Source organism: Crinia signifera, chromosome 5, assembly GCF_055691185.1.
Source record: "Crinia signifera chromosome 5, ASM5569118v1, whole genome shotgun sequence".
NCBI classification, from domain to species: domain Eukaryota; kingdom Metazoa; phylum Chordata; class Amphibia; order Anura; family Myobatrachidae; genus Crinia; species Crinia signifera.
Genome location: NC_139221.1, coordinates 208,607,022 through 208,630,279, shown reverse-complemented (window position 1 = coordinate 208,630,279; position 23,258 = coordinate 208,607,022). Strand labels below are relative to the sequence as shown.

The 23,258-nt window shown below is 46.1% G+C and overlaps 1 protein-coding gene across 1 annotated transcript in view; it reads left to right on the top strand.

The window, feature by feature from the left end:
* EPDR1 (ependymin related 1) overlaps positions 1 to 23,258 on the top strand; it is a 95,350-nt gene that overhangs the window by 26,400 nt on the left and 45,692 nt on the right. The gene's annotated exons all lie outside the window — the stretch shown is intronic.

The window sequence follows — 23,258 nt, the reverse complement described above, 5'->3', positions numbered from 1 at the left end:
TTCAGGGCCCATCACTAGGACTCATTACGCAGTGTAGCAGCGATGTTCGGCTTCCTGTCGCATGAGGCGTGGGGGTGGGCCTCGAACCCGCGGTCACACTGCTTCCCAAGCGCGGCACTTAGCACGGCGCCAACCCGTGTCAGCCAATAATAACCCTGCCTCGGGGCCCCTTAAGGCTCAGAGAGCATGACGTCATGCAGCCACTAGGCGGTGGTGTGCAGGGGCTGGCCGTTCCGTGCGCTGCTTATTGACAGCGGGCAAAGGGAAGAGCTAGTTAGTTGCTGGCAGCTTCCAATTCCGAGGATGGAGAGTAAGAGGGTGAGGATGGTGCCTGCGTGGTGCTCTCTCAGGAATACATTGTACTGAGCTCTCCATCCTACATATTTAATATATATACTCTGACCTCCAAATAGATGGAGGATAAATAAAAAGATTGGATGGGTACAGATATATTTGCTTTTGTACAGTTAAACCAACATGACCATTTTCTATTTTTATATGTATTTATATCATGTAGGGGTGCACGTAGGACCTGCAGGCACAGTCATGGGGCAGTGCTGATAAGAGGGAAGGGCCCCCTATCTTAAGCGCTCCAGGACCCCCTAACGCTGGCTCATAGGGTCGACATGCAGTGTGTCGATCACTGAAGTTACACATGAGCCAAGGTCGACACATTAGAAAGTGGACATGGGCTTTGGTCGACATGTCATTAGGTTGACACAAGCATTAAGTTGGCATAGGCTAGTCAGTCAAAAGATTAACATGGGGTTTTTCACTTTTTTTAAACCGACAGGCAGGATTTCATGCCCTACCATCCACTAGGGCGTGGTGGGAGCGTAGCGAGGCACCATGCCTAAAGCATGGCCTGCACAGCCGTGCACTTTTTTAGTGTCCATGTGGATTGTGTCGACATTTGGGCAAAAAAAAATGTGAAACCCTTTTGACTGTTGACCTAGTCCATGTCAACCTAATGCTTGTGTTGACCTAATGATATGTCGACCTTCAGTTGTCAACCCAATGCCTGTCAATATTAGTGCTGTTGACCCTATGACCCATACCCCTCCTCACATGCGGCCAAAGGGGACGGAAATCCTTCGATGGCCGTCAACCATCAAATTTATTTATTTATTTACAGTTTCTTATCTAGTGCCGTGGTAAACGCAGGATTTTTCGTGGGGGTTTCCAAATCAAATCCACAATCGACCACTCTGCAGAACATTGGAGTAAGTAATGCAGTCTGGGGGAATGGTAATGTGTATATATGTTTTGTAGAAGAAACTGTACCTCACCCCTCTCTGTTATATTCGTAATGATTATATTAACTGTATAGAAATATTTATATATATATATATATATATATATATATATATATATATATATATATACAGTGTGTGTGTATATGTATATATATATATATATATATATATATACACACACACACACATATTCCCATACTCCCAGCCAGCGCTGGTACAATATATCCATTGGTTTTCCTTAATGAGTCGGAATAGATGGATTACTAGCAGCTCTGTCCTCCTCTGCTGCCCTGACATGCTGGAGATCCCTCCTGTGTCCATTCTGTCAGGTAGGGAGCTCTCTCCAGCCGCAGGTCCCTGATGTGATCGCTGCACCCCTTGCACCTGCCCCCCCAATGAGTACAAGTGATTGGAACAAGTGAGGTTAGATGCCTCCCCCTCTGAATGGCGCCCCCTGTGGAGTGCGCAATTATTGTTTGGGAATGATTTTTTAGTGCATGTGGGCACACACTCCCCGATCCCTGCACCTGGTCCTTGTAATCACTGGTGACATTTTGGGAACATTAGTTATGTAACTCCTGCTTCATAGTCACAGCTGCAGGTATGATGCAGAACCGCACATACACCACATACTGTACAATACTTATCAGTAACTTTCAGTGCTGTAAATGCACCCTGCCTGCTCCTCACCGGGGACACCATGTTTTACTACAAGCCCACATGCACTAAAAAATCCTTTCCAAACAAGGCTGAATAAGGCTGTAATGTGAATAGGGTTGCACTGCTGTGTGGCATAATTTGAATTTGGGGTACTATTGTGTGATCGCTGCCCTTCGTAGCAAAACCATGCGCCTTTGGCACATGCTGTGCCAATTTAAAATATGGGGGTACCAGTGGTCCTGCTGGCACAGGGCACCAAAATGTCAGCTTACGGCTCTGTGAATAAAAATTGGTATGGGTGAGGGGTACTAATTGTTGCTGACTGATGGGAACTGGGTCAGAGATGAAAGTAGCAGCAGTGCTAGGGGGCACCAGCCAATATTTTACTTACTACATCAAATTGATAAGGTCATATTGTGTCGCCTCTGTCTCCAGGCTAACAGCATTCTTCCAGCTAGTGTCAAGGCCCCCATACACTATGCGATTTTGGGCCGATTCCATGCTATTTCGGCACTTGGGCCGATAAATCGTCCCAAAATCTCATGCGTGTGACCTTTGATCCGATACGATGCGCAGTCCCGTGCGCATCGGACCGGATCAGGAGGTCGGACATTCAGCATGTACGATCACGTCCGACCTCCTGCAGCGGGGGGAGGGGGGGCGGGCAGCAGCGTCACTGAAATGAGTGCCCAGCAGGGGGGTGCCGGTGACAGTGGTGCGGGCGGCAGTAATAATCAGTGTGCTGTCACTGTGCAGCGGGCTGGCAGCAGTGTCTCTGGGTGCAGCGGGGGATGCCGGTGACAGTGGGGCGGGCAGCGGTGATAATCAGTGTGCTGTCACTCAGCGCCGAGCGGGCGGGCAGCGGTGGCTATTACATCTTTAAAATAACGTCAAATTACTATCCGGCTTCTGATTGGCTGAGATAGAGCATTCTCAGCCAATCAGAAGCCGGATGGTCATTTGACATGTTATTTTAAAGATTTAATAGCCGCCGCTGCCCGCCCGCTCGGCGCTGAGTGACAGCACACTGATTATCACCGCTGCCTGCCCCACTGTCACCGGCATCCCCCACTGCACCCAGAGACGCTGCTGCCAGCCCCCACTACTGCCGCTGCTCACCGCCCCCCCCCCCCCCCACACACACACACACACACACACTGCTCCTCATCGCCCGGTAGCTCCCCGGTTTGTTTTATATGTGATAAATCGCATGCGATTTATCACATGTAAAAAATGGCACATCAAGTGCCAAATTGTATGTGAGCCTCAAGGGGAGCTGCCGGGCGGCTCACAGGAGAATTGGGTCCGACTTGTCCCTAGGACAAGTCGGCCTAATGTATCGGGGCCTCGGAGTGACTCAGTGGGCGCCGTGCGGTCCCACTCACTACTATCAGTGTTTACTATCAGATTATGGGCCATAGATACCTGGAGCGTAAAGGATTTTTGCACATTGCTAACAGTGCAGCAGGAGAAAGTGGCTTGTACCTAGCAAGTGTTTGTTGTCCGTCAGTCACGTAATATAGCTCACTCTACCACCTAACATGATATTATGGGCAGACCAAAGGAGGAAATCTTTCCTGAATCCCAACTATCTCTCAAATGAGACAACAGTAATAGTCCTTTTAAATCAAAACTTCCCTGTTAGAACTGGAACAGCTCTGAGGTATGCTATGGTACTGGCTTTTTTTTTTGGCACCAAACTATGGGTCTGCCTGTTTCCCATTCAGTGCCAAATTCAGCATGAATCCCTTATCAGAAACTGTGCAAATCGAGCGATTTTTTTTTAATTTCTGCACAGCGTTTGTATCGCACATGCATGTGGTCAATATCTTTCCGCATAGAAGTTGCAGAGTAGTCGCAGTTTAAGTGACAAGAAACTGGCATTAATGGGTGGAAACATGGTGTTTTCTGGGTGTAATTGTGAATACACATGTGCGCCCAGCTGTGTTTTGGGTTGGACCGTTGTTATCTGCTTGTTGCTGTAGCAGATTAGTGATGTCCTAGACTGGCACATATGGAAATATCTGTTCAATGGTCCAGTTTTTGCAAATGGATCTGCTATTACATTGCAATTTGTGATACATTGGCAATTTTGCAAGGGGCGCTCTTTCTGTCTGTCTGGGCGGCGGTTTTCTGCTCACAGTCCCCTCTGCATTTTCTCTAATTTAGGGTCTGAATTAGACCCTTAAATTGCTATCACCACCCCATGATTACATGATTACATCTCCACGCGCATTTCTGCACATGTGCAAACCCTGACTGCGAACCGCTGCGGTGAGTTACCCACTTGCTGGGTCGTTCGCGGCAGGGAGGGAGGGACGGGGGTGGTGGCATTGCTGGGCCATGGGAAAGACCATATTTTATGAGCGTCCCTATGAAAATGCTGGATGTTCCTATGGGTACGCGGGCTGATGCTTACCGGGGGGTTGGTGGTGGACATCACATGACGTCAATGCCCGCCCTGTCTTTGCATGAGGTAAATGCCCGCCCTGTCTTCGTCCCGGAGCCTGCAAATTAAAGTCAGTTTATTTATTTATTTACAGTTTCTTATATAGCGCAGCAGATTCCGTTGCGCTTTACAATAGTAAAGACTGACTTTTATTTACAATGGTAGGAGAAATCATTTGATGGATGCGACCATCAAATGATTTCTCTCGTAGTGGCGGCATGCAATGGTATGTGTCTTTTTACACATCACCTCGAAACGTCAATTCTTCTGAATTTCACAATAAGAAACGTTTGGCTTAGGGGTGGTATAAAACAAAATCTGATACTCTAGGGCAGTGGTTCTCAACCTCGGTCCTCAAGGACCCCCAACAGTGCACATTTTCCAGGTCACCCAGCAGGTGCACTCATTATTCACTGACACATTTTAAAAGATCACAGGTGGAGCTAATTAGTTCACCTGTGATTCTGTGTGGAGACCTGGAAAACGTGCACTGTTGGGGGTCCTTGAGGACCGAGGTTGAGAACCACTGCTCTAGGGCACCAGGAACCAGATGAAGTTTGAGAACCACTGCCCTAGTGTATTAGCATCCAGACAACAGTACTCATATGTAACTATGTTGTTCACTCAGGCTTAATTGATACTTTGTTGTTTGATACTGTTATTGCCACTCTGGATAACTGTATCCGTATGTGTTTCCTTTTTATTCTCTCCAAACACTGAATATAATGTGTCTGGTGTCTGGAATTAGCAACTGTGTGTGTGGTTTTTAAATGGAGAAAGTATTACTAGAACGTCTATGTAAATGAATTTAACATGGTGAAAATGAATGAACAATGAACTAATAATTAACAAGGGGAGATGGAAATGATAGAATAATTCATATAGATATTATACAGGGAGCATGCGTACAGTGTCTGTATAGAGAATTGTTTGTTTAATTGATATATAAGTGGATTTTCATAACAGCCATAAAGCACAGGCACTTTTTTTGGATGTTTGTTTGTTTTTGTGCACTGTCAGAGCAAGTCCAATTTATGCTAAACTCAATATTTTCTTAAAAATTGTAAGGACTTGCTAAGAACCTCCAAGTCCCGCACTGGCTAATTAAGCATCTGGACATTTTCAATCAGCTTAAAGAGTCCAATGCTAAAACAAGTCACAAGAGTCCAGATGCCCTGCTAACAGCAGCTGGTAAGAGGTTTGTCAGGCCTCACTATGCAAATAAATGCAGGATATCCAGTATATATTATACCAGCGCTTGCTGTTAGTATGGAACTATGTACAGATAGTCTAATTGTTAACAATATAACAGAAACAGGGATTTCCCATTCACGGTTTCTTTTAAAAAAAATTCTGACTGTCGGGAGTTCATCCAGCACCCGTCCTAGCCCAGTAAGGAACCATTCAGAGTGTTCTTATAAATTGTGGCTAAATACCATTGTGTATTACACATTTTTATTGTGCTAAATACTATATTAAATAATATATACATTTTCAGTTTGAAGTTTAGAGTGTGCAATATCGGATATACATTCCCTGTATTAAATGTATATATATTTTGTAGAAGAACCCGTTCCTTCCCCGTCTGTTATATTTGTAATGATGATATTAACTGTTTAGAAATATACATATTCCCATACTCCCAGCCAGCGCTGGTGCAATATATACCTTGGTTTTCCTTAATGAGTCGGAATAGATGGATTACTAGCAGCTCTGTCCTCCTCTGCTGCCCTGACATGCTGGAGATCCCTCCTGTGTCCATTCTGTCAGGTAGGGAGCTCTCTCCAGCCGCAGGTCCCTGATGTGATCGCTGCACCCCTTGCACCTGCCCCCCCAATGAGTACAAGTGATTGGATCAAGTGAGGTTAGATGCCTCCCCCTCTGAATGGCGCCCCCTGTGGAGTGCGCAATTATTGTTTGGGAATGATTTTTTAGTGCATGTGGGCACACACTCCCCGATCCCTGCACCTGGTCCTTGTAATCACTGGTGACATTTTGGGAACATTAGTTATGTAACTCCTGCTTCATAGTCACAGCTGCAGGTATGATGCCGAACCGCATATACACCACATACTGTACCATACTTATCAGTAACTTTCAGTGCTGTAAATGCACCCTGCCTGCTCCTCACCGGGGACACCATGTTTTATTACATCCCCACATGCACTAAAAAAATAATTTCCAAACAATTATTTTAGATAGAGATTTCATGTTTTTAATTGTCAGTAAGAAAAAAGTGCACCCGGGAGGCCGAGGTTCAGGGCCCATCACTAGGACTCATTACGCAGTGTAGCAGCGATGTTCGGCTTCCTGTCGCATGAGGCGTGGGGGTGGGCCTCGAACCCGCGGTCACACTGCTTCCCAAGCGCGGCACTTAGCACGGCGCCAACCCGTGTCAGCCAATAATAACCCTGCCTCGGGGCCCCTTAAGGCTCAGAGTGCATGACGTCATGCAGCCACTAGGCGGTGGTGTGCAGGGGCTGGCCGTTCCGTGCGCTGCTTATTGATGGGCAGCGGGCAGCGGTGGGACCTGGACTAGGAGGACCGCGTGATCTGCGGGGGTTTACAGGACCTGTCAGGCCCGAGAACAGGTGTGTGCACCCGTCACTGGAGAGCCCGATTAAGAAAGGGGGGTGTGCATGAAGCGCACAGGAGGTGAGTACCCCGGGAATCACCTGTCAAAGGGAAGAGGTACTTAGTTGCTGGCAGCTTCTAATTCCGAGGATGGAGAGTAAGAGGGTGAGGATGGTGCCTGCGTGGTGCTCTCTCGGGAATATATTTCACTGCGCTCGCCCTCCTACCCTCCCAAATATTATATATACACTCTTCCCTCCAAATAGATGATAAATAAATAGATTAGATAGGTACAGATATATGTGCTTTTGTACATTTAAACCAACACTTACATGAACTTGTCCATTTTCTATTTTTATATGTATTTATATCATGTAGGGGTGCACGTAGGACCTGCAGGCACAGTCATGGGGCAGTGCTGATAAGAGGGAAGGGCCCCCTATCTTAAGCACTCCAGGACCCCCTAACGCTGGCTCATAGGGTCGACATGCATTGTGTCGATCACTGAAGTTCCACATGAGCCAAGGTCGACATATGAGAAAGTGGACATGGGCTTCGGTCGACATGTCATTAGGCTGACACAAGCATTAAGTTGGCATGGGCTTGTCAGTCAAAAGATTGACATGGGGTTTTTCACCTTTAAAACCGACAGGCAGGATTTCATGCCCTACCATCCACTAGGGCGTGGTGGGAGCGTAGCGAGGCACCATGCCTAAAGCATGGCCTGCACAGCCGTGCACTTTTTTAGTGTCCATGTGGATTGTGTCGACATTTGGGCAAATAAAAGTGAAAACCTTTTGACTGTTGACCTAGTCCATGCCAACCTAATGCTTGTGTTGACCTAATGATATGTCGACCTTCAGTTGTCAACCCAATGCCTGTTGACCTTAGTGCTGTCGACCCTATGACCCATACCCCTCCTCACATGCGGCCAAAGGGGACAGAAATCCTTCGATGGCCGTCAACCATCAAATTTATTTATTTATTTACAGTTTCTTATATAGTGCAGCAGATTCTATTGATGAAATGATTTCTCTCCCCTTTGGTAATAAGTCAGTTAAAACCGACTTATTTCAGATGGAGATGGCTGGAAAGGGGGCGGGCGCTTAAGACATGTGAATTCAGCCACCTTTCCGAGCAGGCATCGGCCAGCCTACATCAGGGCAGTCTTAAAAGAAGTGTGGGCCCCTGGACAAAGCAATGCACTGGGGCCCTTACCCATTCTCCCCTCATAGGGGCGGCGGTTGCTATCAGCAGCAGCTTTGATGTCCCATGGGTGGCAGGGGGTGCTCTATCTTCCATTCAACATGTAGGACCTGGAGCAGTCATTTCTGCTAATTACTCCTTTACTGCACAGGTGGTGGGAGGGAGAACACGAACGTGTGGAAGGGGGCACTGAGCTGAATGAAGGGTCCCTTGTAAATGACTTCCAGGGAGGTAGGGGGTGTTTTATACGCAGGGGAGGGTTGGATAATGGAGTGGGCTTAATATTCGTCATTTTCCGGTGGAAGGGCAGCTTGTTTGACTGCAGATATCGCCATTATCTGGAAATAGATTTCTTAGCCTTCAATAGTATAAAAACCTAGAGTCACAACTTTCAGGAGGTGCTAGGAACTTGGGGATCTGAGATCAGGAGCCAGAGCAATCCATTGACAAAAATATAAAACTGTACACCAGACGTTTGGAGCTGGAGCAGGAACTGGCTGCTGGAAGGCTGATATCTCTGGTTGTGGGCACTAGTGTCGACAGAAAGGGGAGAGTCCCAGCTTTTGGAATATACTCTCAGAAAAACTCTAAGTCAGAGAGAACCTGAGAAATATGACTGGGAATTGCAATTAACAGGTCGGATGTGGACTGATGATTTGAAGTTGGAGATCTCCAGTTCCCCAGGGCCGATTTTCTAAATTCTGGTATCCCTGGAAAAAAGGGGATCCTCAGCTATCAGGATAGGGCCCTCATACACCTGGGGCCCCTGGGCAAGTGCCCATTAAGCCCATACAAAAAGACGACCCTGGCCTGCATTCCCAGGGGAACGCCCATAAAAGTCTAGGCATTCCCCTGTTCCATCCCCCCTCTCTGCCCCCCCCCCGCTCACACCCTCTGGAGTGAAGTCGCCTAAGCTTTTCATTCACGGGGTTTGCCCGTGCGCAAAACCTCCCACCATCTTACAAGGGGCTGAATTCTGGCCCATAGTGCCCACAGGAGTAGTGCTGCCACCTGCCACTTACAAATAAAGGCCACAGTAGTAGTAGCAGCTTACACATATAAAACCCACAGTGGGAACACTGCTTATACATAATGCCGGAGTAATGACTCTTTTGCACATAATGCCACAGGAGCGCAGCCTATGCACATAACGCCCACAGGAGTAGTGCCGTTTACGTACATAATACCCATAGGAGTAGGCATGTTTGTACATAATGCCCACAGTAGGAGCACTGCTTACACATAATGCCCACAAGAGTATCGCCCCTTTTGCACATAATGCCCACAGTACACTTGTCTCATACACACACTCTCCCTCAAATTACACCTATCAATTGGCCGCTCATCTGTAGCAGCTTATGATCTGCCTCTGCAGCTCTGTTCTGTGTAGCTCCGCCTCTGAACTCCTGATTAGCTCCGACCCCTAATTTTCATGTACCTCCACCATCTTTTAGACACAAATTCCTTCCGCTGTCATAGGATGAGGGAGAGAGGAGCTTCTTGCTGCTGGAACTGCTGCCTGTCAGACAGTCTAACCCCCTATACTAGTGAGATTAGGTCCAATTTGATTAGATTCCAACGGATTGGGCCGATAAATCGGACCAAATCTCTTGTATTTGACATCCCACCCAAGCCGGTGCACGGTCCCGTGTGCATCTGATCGAGTCGGCAGGTTGGACAGGCTGCACATAAGATTTGATAAATCTTATGTGCAGCCCGTGCCAGGCAGGGGATGCTGCGAGCTGCAGAGGGGACCAAACAGGTGGGCAGGGGAAGACAGGCAGCAGACGCAAAACCCATACAAATGAATGTGAAGCTGCTGATTGACTGAGAGCTCTCTCAGTGAATACATATTTACTACTTCCTATGTATGGCCCTTATTTTATTATAAATCATGGTTATTGTAATATTGCAACATTGTTTTTGTTTTGTTACTGTGTAAATCCACAGACCTTTACATGGGTGAATAGTTTATTGTTTCACTTTTTGTCTTCCTAACTTGTTTTTGTTGCTTAAACCTCTGTATATGTGTAATTAAATTACATATTTTAAAATACTTATCGATTATTGAATTTATTTATCACTCACCTATCATCCTCATCATAGAGTGCTGCTTCCTGTATTATATATGTGAATAAAGTGCAGTGTTATATGAATAAGGAGCTACACAGTGTGGTGTAATGTATATAATTTACACTCATGATTGACGTTTAATGTGAATGGTGTAATGTGAATAAGGCTGTAATGTGAATAGGGTTGCACTGCTGTGTGGCATAATTTGAATTTGGGGTACTATTGTGTGATTACTCCCCTTCGTAGCAAAACCATGCTCCTTTGGCACATGCTGTGCCAATTTAAAATATGGGGGATGGGGGTACCAGTGGTCCTGCTGGCACAGGGCACCAAAATGTCAGCTTACGGCTCTGTGAATAAAAATTGGTATGGGTGAGGGGTACTAATTGTTGCTGACTGATGGGAACTGGGTCAGAGATGAAAGTAGCAGCAGTGCTAGGGGGCACCAGCCAATATTTTACCTACGACCTCAAATTGATAAGGTCATATTGTGTTGCCTCTGTCTCCAGGCTAACAGCATTCTTCCAGCTAGTGTCCCCACACACTATGCGATTTTGGGCCGATTCCATGCGATTTCGGCACCTGGGACGATTAATCGTCCCAAAATCGCATGCGTGTGACATTTGAGCCGATACGATGCGCAGTCCCGTGCACATCAGCGGCCGCTGGGAAGGAGTCACTGATTGGCCTCGGAGTGACTCAGTGGGCGCCGGGCGGTCCCACTCACTACTATCAGTGTTTACTATCAGATTATGGACCATAGATACCTGGAGTGTAAAGGTTTTTTGCACATTGCTAATAGTGCAGCAGAAGAAAGTGGCTTGTACCTAGCAAGTGTTTGTTGTCTGTCAGTCACGTAATATAGCTCACTCTACCACCTTACATGATATTATGGGCAGACCAAAGGAGGAAATCTTTCCTGAATCCCAACTATCTCTCAAATGAGACAACAGTAATAGTCCTTCTAAATCAAAACTTCCCTGTTAGAACTGGAACAGCTCTGAGGTATGCTATGGTACTGGCTTTTTTTTTTTTTGGCACCAAACTATGGGTCTGCCTGTTTCCCATTCAGTGCCAAATTCAGCATGAATCCCTTATCAGAAACTGTGCAAATCGAGCGATTTTTTTAAATGTCTGCGCAGCGTTTGTATCGCACATGCATGTGGTCAATATCTTTCCGTATAGAAGTTGCAGAGTAGTCGCAGTTTAAGTGACAAGAAACTGGCATTAATGGGTGGAAACATGGTGTTTTCTGAGTGTAATTGTGAATACACATGTGCGCCCAGCTGTGTTTTGGGTTGGACCGTTGTTATCTGCTTGTTGCTGTAGCAGATTAGTGATGTCCTAGACTGGCACATATGGAAAAATCTGTTCAATGGTCCAGTTTTTGCAAATGGATCTGCTATTACATTGCAATTTGTGATACATTGGCAATTTTGCAAGGGGCACTCTTTCTGGTGGCATTGCTGGGCCATGGGAAAGACCATATTTTATGAGCGTCCCTATGAAAACGCTGGATGTTCCTATGGGTACGCGGGCTGATGCTTACTGGGGGGTTGGTGGTGGACATCACATGATGTCAATGCCCGCCCTGTCTTTGCATGACGTAAATGCCCGCCCTGTCTTCGTCCCGGAGCCTGCAAATTAAAGTCAGTTTATTTATTTATTTATTTACAGTTTCTTATATAGCGCAGCAGATTCCGTTGCGCTTTACACTAGTAAAGACTGACTTTTATTTACAATGGTAGGAGAAATCATTTGATGGATGCGACCATCGAATGATTTCTCTCATAGTGGCGGCATGTAATGGTATGTGTCTTTTTACACATCACCTCGAAACGTCAATTCTTCTGAATTTCACAATAAGAAACGTTTGGCTTAGGGGTGGTATAAAACAATATCTGATACTCTAGGGCAGTGGTTCTCAACCTCGGTCCTCAAGGACCCCCAACAGTGCACATTTTCCAGGTCACCTAGCAGGTGCACTCATTATTCACTGACACATTTTAAAAGATCACAGGTGGAGCTAATTAGTTCACCTGTGATTCTGTGTGGAGACCTGGAAAACGTGCACTGTTGGGGGGTCCTTGAGGACCGAGGTTGAGAACCACTGCTCTAGGGCACCAGGAACCAGATGAAGTTTGAGAACCACTGCCCTAGTGTATTAGCATCCAGACGACAGTACTCATATGTAACTATGTTGTTCACTCAGGCTTAATTGATACTTTGTTGTTTGATACTGTTATTGCCACTCTGGATAACTGTATCCGTATGTGTTTCCTTTTTATTCTCTCCAAACACTGAATATAATGTGTCTGGAATTAGCAACTGTGTGTGTGGTTTTTAAATGAAGAAAGTATTATTAGAACGTCTATGTAAATGAATTTAACATGGTGAAAATGAATGAACAATGAACTAATAATTAACAAGGGGAGATGGAAATGATAGAATAATTCATATAGATATTATACAGGGAGCATGCGTACAGTGTCTGTATAGAGAATTGTTTGTAAGGACTTGCTAAGAACCTCCAAGTCCCGCACTGGCTAATTAAGCATCTGGACATTTTCAATCAGCTTAAAGAGTCCAATGCTAAAACAAGTCACAAGAGTCCAGATGCCCTGCTAACAGCAGCTGGTAAGAGGTTTGTCAGACCTCACTATGCAAATAAATGCAGGATATCCAGTATATATTATACCAGCGCTGGCTGTTAGTATGGAAATATGTACAGATAGTCTAATTGTTAACAATATAACAGAAACAGGGATTTCCCATTCACGGTTTCTTTTAAAAAAAATTCTGACTGTCGGGAGTTCATCCAGCACCCGTCCTAGCCCAGTAAGGAACCATTCAGAGTGTTCTTATAAATTGTGGCTAAATACCATTGTGTATTACACATTATTATTGTGCTAAATACTATATTAAATAATATATACATTTTCAGTTTGAAGTTTAGAGTGTGCAATATCGGATATACATTCCCTGTATTAAATGTATATATATTTTGTAGAAGAACCCGTTCCTTCCCCGTCTGTTATATTTGTAATGATGATATTAACTGTTTAGAAATATACATATTCCCATACTCCCAGCCAGCGCTGGTGCAATATATACCTTGGTTTTCCTTAAAGAGTCGGAATAGATGGATTACTAGCAGCTCTGTCCTCCTCTGCTGCCCTGACATGCTGGAGATCCCTCCTGTGTCCATTCTGTCAGGTAGGGAGCTCTCTCCAGCCGCAGGTCCCTGATGTGATCACTGCACCCCTTGCACCTGCCCCCCCAATGAGTACAAGTGATTGGATCAAGTGAGGTTAGATGCCTCCCCCTCTGAATGGCGCCCCCTGTGGAGTGCGCAATTATTGTTTGGGAATGATTTTTTAGTGCATGTGGGCACACACTCCCCTCCGATCCCTGCACCTGGTCCTTGTAATCACTGGTGACATTTTGGGAACATTAGTTATGTAACTCCTGCTTCATAGTCACAGCTGCAGGTATGATGCCGAACCGCATATACAGCACATACTGTACAATACTTATCAGTAACTTTCAGTGCTGTAAATGCACCCTGCCTGCTCCTCACCGGGGACACCATGTTTTATTACATCCCCACATGCACTAAAAAATAATTTCCAAACAATTATTTTAGATAGAGATTTCATGTTTTTAATTGTCAGTAAGAAAAAAGTGCACCCGGGAGGCCGAGGTTCAGGGCCCATCACTAGGACTCATTACGCAGTGTAGCAGCGATGTTCGGCTTCCTGTCGCATGAGGCGTGGGGGTGGGCCTCGAACCCGCGGTCACACTGCTTCCCAAGCGCGGCACTTAACACGGCGCCAACCCTTGTCAGCCAATAATAACCCTGCCTCGGGGCCCCTTATTGCTCAGAGAGCATGACGTCATGCAGCCACTAGGCGGTGGTGTGCAGGGGCTGGCCGTTCCGTGCGCTGCTTATTGACAGCGGGCAAAGGGAAGAGCTAGTTAGTTGCTGGCAGCTTCCAATTCCGAGGATGGAGAGTAAGAGGGTGGGGATGGTGCCTGCGTGGTGCTCTCTCAGGAATACATTGTACTGAGCTCTCCATCCTACATATTTAATATATATACTCTGACCTCCAAATAGATGGAGGATAAATAAAAAGATTGGATGGGTACAGATATATTTGCTTTTGTACAGTTAAACCAACATGACCATTTTCTATTTTTATATGTATTTATATCATGTAGGGGTGCACGTAGGACCTGCAGGCACAGTCATGGGGCAGTGCTGATAAGAGGGAAGGGCCCCCTATCTTAAGCGCTCCAGGACCCCCTAATGCTGGCTCATAGGGTCGACATGCAGTGTGTCGATCACTGAAGTTACACATGAGCCAAGGTCGACACATGAGAAAGTGGACATGGGCTTTGGTCGACATGTCATTAGGTTGACACAAGCATTAAGTTGGCATAGGCTAGTCAGTCAAAAGATTAACATGGGGTTTTTCACTTTTTTTAAACCGACAGGCAGGATTTCATGCCCTACCATCCACTAGGGCGTGGTGGGAGCGTAGCGAGGCACCATGCCTAAAGCATGGCCTGCACAGCCGTGCACTTTTTTAGTGTCCATGTGGATTGTGTCGACATTTGGGCAAAAAAAAATGTGAAACCCTTTTGACTGTTGACCTAGTCAGGGTCAACCTAATGCTTGTGTTGACCTAATGATATGTCGACCTTCAGTTGTCAACCCAATGCCTGTCAATATTAGTGCTGTTGACCCTATGACCCATACCCCTCCTCACATGCGGCCAAAGGGGACGGAAATCCTTCGATGGCCGTCAACCATCAAATTTATTTATTTATTTACAGTTTCTTATCTAGTGCCGTGGTAAACGCAGGATTTTTCGTGGGGGTTTCCAAATCAAATCCACAATCGACCACTCTGCAGAACATTGGAGTAAGTAATGCAGTCTGGGGGAATGGTAATGTGTATATATGTTTTGTAGAAGAAACTGTACCTCACCCCTCTCTGTTATATTCGTAATGATTATATTAACTGTATAGAAATATTTATATATATATATATATATATATATATATATATATATACAGTGTGTGTGTATATGTATATATATATATATATATATATATATATATATATATATACACACACACACATATTCCCATACTCCCAGCCAGCGCTGGTACAATATATCCATTGGTTTTCCTTAATGAGTCGGAATAGATGGATTACTAGCAGCTCTGTCCTCCTCTGCTGCCCTGACATGCTGGAGATCCCTCCTGTGTCCATTCTGTCAGGTAGGGAGCTCTCTCCAGCCGCAGGTCCCTGATGTGATCGCTGCACCCCTTGCACCTGCCCCCCCAATGAGTACAAGTGATTGGAACAAGTGAGGTTAGATGCCTCCCCCTCTGAATGGCGCCCCCTGTGGAGTGCGCAATTATTGTTTGGGAATGATTTTTTAGTGCATGTGGGCACACACTCCCCGATCCCTGCACCTGGTCCTTGTAATCACTGGTGACATTTTGGGAACATTAGTTATGTAACTCCTGCTTCATAGTCACAGCTGCAGGTATGATGCAGAACCGCACATACACCACATACTGTACAATACTTATCAGTAACTTTCAGTGCTGTAAATGCACCCTGCCTGCTCCTCACCGGGGACACCATGTTTTACTACAAGCCCACATGCACTAAAAAATCCTTTCCAAACAAGGCTGAATAAGGCTGTAATGTGAATAGGGTTGCACTGCTGTGTGGCATAATTTGAATTTGGGGTACTATTGTGTGATCGCTGCCCTTCGTAGCAAAACCATGCGCCTTTGGCACATGCTGTGCCAATTTAAAATATGGGGGTACCAGTGGTCCTGCTGGCACAGGGCACCAAAATGTCAGCTTACGGCTCTGTGAATAAAAATTGGTATGGGTGAGGGGTACTAATTGTTGCTGACTGATGGGAACTGGGTCAGAGATGAAAGTAGCAGCAGTGCTAGGGGGCACCAGCCAATATTTTACTTACTACATCAAATTGATAAGGTCATATTGTGTCGCCTCTGTCTCCAGGCTAACAGCATTCTTCCAGCTAGTGTCAAGGCCCCCATACACTATGCGATTTTGGGCCGATTCCATGCTATTTCGGCACTTGGGCCGATAAATCGTCCCAAAATCTCATGCGTGTGACATTTGTGCGCATCGGACCGGATCAGGAGGTCGGACATTCAGCATGTACGATCACGTCCGACCTCCTGCAGCGGGGGGAGGGGGGGCGGGCAGCAGCGTCACTGAAATGAGTGCCCAGCAGGGGGGTGCCGGTGACAGTGGTGCGGGCGGCAGTAATAATCAGTGTGCTGTCACTGTGCAGCGGGCTGGCAGCAGTGTCTCTGGGTGCAGCGGGGGATGCCGGTGACAGTGGGGCGGGCAGCGGTGATAATCAGTGTGCTGTCACTCAGCGCCGAGCGGGCGGGCAGCGGTGGCTATTACATCTTTAAAATAACGTCAAATGACTATCCGGCTTCTTATTGGCTGAGATAGAGCATTCTCAGCCAATCTCAGCCAATCAGAAGCCGGATGGTCATTTGACATGTTATTTTAAAGATTTAATAGCCGCCGCTGCCCGCCCGCTCGGCGCTGAGTGACAGCACGCTGATTATCACCGCTGCCTGCCCCACTGTCACCGGCATCCCCCACTGCACCCAGAGACGCTGCTGCCAGCCCCCACTACTGCCGCTGCTCACCGCCCCCCCCCCCCCCCACACACACACACACACTGCTCCTCATCGCCCGGTAGCTCCCCGGTTTGTTTTATATGTGATAAATCGCATGCGATTTATCACATGTAAAAAATGGCACATCAAGTGCCAAATTGTATGTGAGCCTCAAGGGGAGCTGCCGGGCGGCTCACAGGAGAATTGGGTCCGACTTGTCCCTAGGACAAGTCGGCCTAATGTATCGGGGCCTCGGAGTGACTCAGTGGGCGCCGGGCGGTCCCACTCACTACTATCAGTGTTTACTATCAGATTATGGGCCATAGATACCTGGAGCGTAAAGGATTTTTGCACATTGCTAACAGTGCAGCAGGGGAAAGTGGCTTGTACCTAGCAAGTGTTTGTTGTCCGTCAGTCACGTAATATAGCTCACTCTACCACCTAACATGATATTATGGGCAGACCAAAGGAGGAAATCTTTCCTGAATCCCAACTATCTCTCAAATGAGACAACAGTAATAGTCCTTCTAAATCAAAACTTCCCTGTTAGAACTGGAACAGCTCTGAGGTATGCTATGGTACTGGCTTTTTTTTTTTTTTTTTGGCACCAAACTATGGGTCTGCCTGTTTCCCATTCAGTGCCAAATTCAGCATGAATCCCTTATCAGAAACTGTGCAAATCGAGCGATTTTTTTAATTTCTGCACAGCGTTTGTATCGCACATGCATGTGGTCAATATCTTTCCGCATAGAAGTTGCAGAGTAGTCGCAGTTTAAGTGACAAGAAACTGGCATTAATGGGTGGAAACATGGTGTTTTCTGGGTGTAATTGTGAATACACATGTGCGCCCAGCTGTGTTTTGGGTTGGACCGTTGTTATCTGCTTGTTGCTGTAGCAGATTAGTGATGTCCTAGACTGGCACATATGGAAATATCTGTTCAATGGTCCAGTTTTTGCAAATGGATCTGCTATTACATTGCAATTTGTGATACATTGGCAATTTTGCAAGGGGCGCTCTTTCTGTCTGTCTGGGCGGCGGTTTTCTGCTCACAGTCCCCTCTGCATTTTCTCTAATTTAGCTATCCATGCTGAATTAGACCCTTAAGTTGCTATCACCACCCCATGATTACATGATTACATCTCCACGCGCATTTCTGCACATGTGCAAACCCTGACTGCGAACCGCTGCGGTGAGTTACCCACTTGCTTGGTCGTTCGCGGCAGGGAGGGAGGGACGGGGGTGGTGGCATTGCTGGGCCATGGGAAAGACCATATTTTATGAGCGTCCCTATGAAAACGCTGGATGTTCCTATGGGTACGCGGGCTGATGCTTACTGGGGGGTTGGTGGTGGACATCACATGATGTCAATGCCCGCCCTGTCTTTGCATGACGTAAATGCCCGCCCTGTCTTCGTCCCGGAGCCTGCAAATTAAAGTCAGTTTATTTATTTATTTACAGTTTCTTATATAGCGCAGCAGATTCCGTTGCGCTTTACACTAGTAAAGACTGACTTTTATTTACAATGGTAGGAGAAATCATTTGATGAATGCGACCATCAAATGATTTCTCTCGTAGTGGCGGCATGAAATGGTATGTGTCTTTTTACACATCACCTCGAAACGTCAATTCTTCTGAATTTCACAATAAGAAACGTTTGGCTTAGGGGTGGTATAAAACAAAATCTGATACTCTAGGGCAGTGATTCTCAACCTCGGTCCTCAAGGACCCCCTTCAGTGCACATTTTCCAGGTCACCTAGCAGGTGCACTCATTATTCACTGACACATTTTAAAAGATCACAGGTGGAGCTAATTAGTTCACCTGTGATTCTGTGTGGAGACCTGGAAAACGTGCACTGTTGGGGGTCCTTGAGGACCGAGGTTGAGAACCACTGCTCTAGGGCACCAGGAACCTGATGAAGTTTGAGAACCACTGCCCTAGTGTATTAGCATCCAGACAACAGTACTCATATGTAACTATGTTGTTCACTCAGGCTTAATTGATACTTTGTTGTTTGATACTGTTATTGCCACTCTGGATAACTGTATCCGTATGTGTTTCCTTTTTATTCTCTCCAAACACTGAATATAATGTGTCTGGAATTAGCAACTGTGTGTGTGGTTTTTAAATGGAGAAAGTATTATTAGAACGTCTATGTAAATGAATTTAACATGGTGAAAATGAATGAACAATGAACTAATAATTAACAAGGGGAGATGGAAATGATAGAATAATTCATATAGATATTATACAGGGAGCATGCGTACAGTGTCTGTATAGAGAATTGTTTGTAAGGACTTGCTAAGAACCTCCAAGTCCCGCACTGGCTAATTAAGCATCTGGACATTTTCAATCAGCTTAAAGAGTCCAATGCTAAAACAAGTCACAAGAGTCCAGATGCCCTGCTAACAGCAGCTGGTAAGAGGTTTGTCAGACCTCACTATGCAAATAAATGCAGGATATCCAGTATATATTATACCAGCGCTGGCTGTTAGTATGGAAATATGTACAGATAGTCTAATTGTTAACAATATAACAGAAACAGGGATTTCCCATTCACGGTTTCTTTTAAAAAAATTCTGACTGTCGGGAGTTCATCCAGCACCCGTCCTAGCCCAGTAAGGAACCATTCAGAGTGTTCTTATAAATTGTGGCTAAATACCATTGTGTATTACACATTATTATTGTGCTAAATACTATATTAAATAATATATACATTTTCAGTTTGAAGTTTAGAGTGTGCAATATCGGATATACATTCCCTGTATTAAATGTATATATATTTTGTAGAAGAACCCGTTCCTTCCCCGTCTGTTATATTTGTAATGATGATATTAACTGTTTAGAAATATACATATTCCCATACTCCCAGCCAGCGCTGGTGCAATATATACCTTGGTTTTCCTTAATGAGTCGGAATAGATGGATTACTAGCAGCTCTGTCCTCCTCTGCTGCCCTGACATGCTGGAGATCCCTCCTGTGTCCATTCTGTCAGGTAGGGAGCTCTCTCCACCCGCAGGTCCCTGATGTGATCACTGCACCCCTTGCACCTGCCCCCCAATGAGTACAAGTGATTGGATCAAGTGAGGTTAGATGCCTCCCCCCTCTGAATGGCACCCCCTGCTGTGGAGTGCGTAGTTATTGTTTGGGAATGATTTTTTAGTGCATGTGGGCACACACTCCCCTCCGATCCCTGCACCTGGTCCTTGTAATCACTGGTGACATTTTGGGAACATTAGTTATGTAACTCCTGCTTCATAGTCACAGCTGCAGGTATGATGCCGAACCGCATATACAGCACATACTGTACAATACTTATCAGTAACTTTCAGTGCTGTAAATGCACCCTGCCTGCTCCTCACCGGGGACACCATGTTTTATTACATCCCCACATGCACTAAAAAATAATTTCCAAACAATTATTTTAGATAGAGATTTCATGTTTTTAATTGTCAGTAAGAAAAAAGTGCACCCGGGAGGCCGAGGTTCAGGGCCCATCACTAGGACTCATTACGCAGTGTAGCAGCGATGTTCGGCTTCCTGTCGCATGAGGCGTGGGGGTGGGCCTCGAACCCGCGGTCACACTGCTTCCCAAGCGCGGCACTTAACACGGCGCCAACCCTTGTCAGCCAATAATAACCCTGCCTCGGGGCCCCTTATTGCTCAGAGAGCATGACGTCATGCAGCCACTAGGCGGTGGTGTGCAGGGGCTGGCCGTTCCGTGCGCTGCTTATTGACAGCGGGCAAAGGGAAGAGCTAGTTAGTTGCTGGCAGCTTCCAATTCCGAGGATGGAGAGTAAGAGGGTGGGGATGGTGCCTGCGTGGTGCTCTCTCAGGAATACATTGTACTGAGCTCTCCATCCTACATATTTAATATATATACTCTGACCTCCAAATAGATGGAGGATAAATAAAAAGATTGGATGGGTACAGATATATTTGCTTTTGTACAGTTAAACCAACATGACCATTTTCTATTTTTATATGTATTTATATCATGTAGGGGTGCACGTAGGACCTGCAGGCACAGTCATGGGGCAGTGCTGATAAGAGGGAAGGGCCCCCTATCTTAAGCGCTCCAGGACCCCCTAATGCTGGCTCATAGGGTCGACATGCAGTGTGTCGATCACTGAAGTTACACATGAGCCAAGGTCGACACATGAGAAAGTGGACATGGGCTTTGGTCGACATGTCATTAGGTTGACACAAGCATTAAGTTGGCATAGGCTAGTCAGTCAAAAGATTAACATGGGGTTTTTCACTTTTTTTAAACCGACAGGCAGGATTTCATGCCCTACCATCCACTAGGGCGTGGTGGGAGCGTAGCGAGGCACCATGCCTAAAGCATGGCCTGCACAGCCGTGCACTTTTTTAGTGTCCATGTGGATTGTGTCGACATTTGGGCAAAAAAAAATGTGAAACCCTTTTGACTGTTGACCTAGTCAGGGTCAACCTAATGCTTGTGTTGACCTAATGATATGTCGACCTTCAGTTGTCAACCCAATGCCTGTCAATATTAGTGCTGTTGACCCTATGACCCATACCCCTCCTCACATGCGGCCAAAGGGGACGGAAATCCTTCGATGGCCGTCAACCATCAAATTTATTTATTTATTTACAGTTTCTTATCTAGTGCCGTGGTAAACGCAGGATTTTTCGTGGGGGTTTCCAAATCAAATCCACAATCGACCACTCTGCAGAACATTGGAGTAAGTAATGCAGTCTGGGGGAATGGTAATGTGTATATATGTTTTGTAGAAGAAACTGTACCTCACCCCTCTCTGTTATATTCGTAATGATTATATTAACTGTATAGAAATATTTATATATATATATATATATATATATATATATATATATATATACAGTGTGTGTGTATATGTATATATATATATATATATATATATATATATATATATATATACACACACACACATATTCCCATACTCCCAGCCAGCGCTGGTACAATATATCCATTGGTTTTCCTTAATGAGTCGGAATAGATGGATTACTAGCAGCTCTGTCCTCCTCTGCTGCCCTGACATGCTGGAGATCCCTCCTGTGTCCATTCTGTCAGGTAGGGAGCTCTCTCCAGCCGCAGGTCCCTGATGTGATCGCTGCACCCCTTGCACCTGCCCCCCCAATGAGTACAAGTGATTGGAACAAGTGAGGTTAGATGCCTCCCCCTCTGAATGGCGCCCCCTGTGGAGTGCGCAATTATTGTTTGGGAATGATTTTTTAGTGCATGTGGGCACACACTCCCCGATCCCTGCACCTGGTCCTTGTAATCACTGGTGACATTTTGGGAACATTAGTTATGTAACTCCTGCTTCATAGTCACAGCTGCAGGTATGATGCAGAACCGCACATACACCACATACTGTACAATACTTATCAGTAACTTTCAGTGCTGTAAATGCACCCTGCCTGCTCCTCACCGGGGACACCATGTTTTACTACAAGCCCACATGCACTAAAAAATCCTTTCCAAACAAGGCTGAATAAGGCTGTAATGTGAATAGGGTTGCACTGCTGTGTGGCATAATTTGAATTTGGGGTACTATTGTGTGATCGCTGCCCTTCGTAGCAAAACCATGCGCCTTTGGCACATGCTGTGCCAATTTAAAATATGGGGGTACCAGTGGTCCTGCTGGCACAGGGCACCAAAATGTCAGCTTACGGCTCTGTGAATAAAAATTGGTATGGGTGAGGGGTACTAATTGTTGCTGACTGATGGGAACTGGGTCAGAGATGAAAGTAGCAGCAGTGCTAGGGGGCACCAGCCAATATTTTACTTACTACATCAAATTGATAAGGTCATATTGTGTCGCCTCTGTCTCCAGGCTAACAGCATTCTTCCAGCTAGTGTCAAGGCCCCCATACACTATGCGATTTTGGGCCGATTCCATGCTATTTCGGCACTTGGGCCGATAAATCGTCCCAAAATCTCATGCGTGTGACATTTGTGCGCATCGGACCGGATCAGGAGGTCGGACATTCAGCATGTACGATCACGTCCGACCTCCTGCAGCGGGGGGAGGGGGGGCGGGCAGCAGCGTCACTGAAATGAGTGCCCAGCAGGGGGGTGCCGGTGACAGTGGTGCGGGCGGCAGTAATAATCAGTGTGCTGTCACTGTGCAGCGGGCTGGCAGCAGTGTCTCTGGGTGCAGCGGGGGATGCCGGTGACAGTGGGGCGGGCAGCGGTGATAATCAGTGTGCTGTCACTCAGCGCCGAGCGGGCGGGCAGCGGTGGCTATTACATCTTTAAAATAACGTCAAATGACTATCCGGCTTCTTATTGGCTGAGATAGAGCATTCTCAGCCAATCTCAGCCAATCAGAAG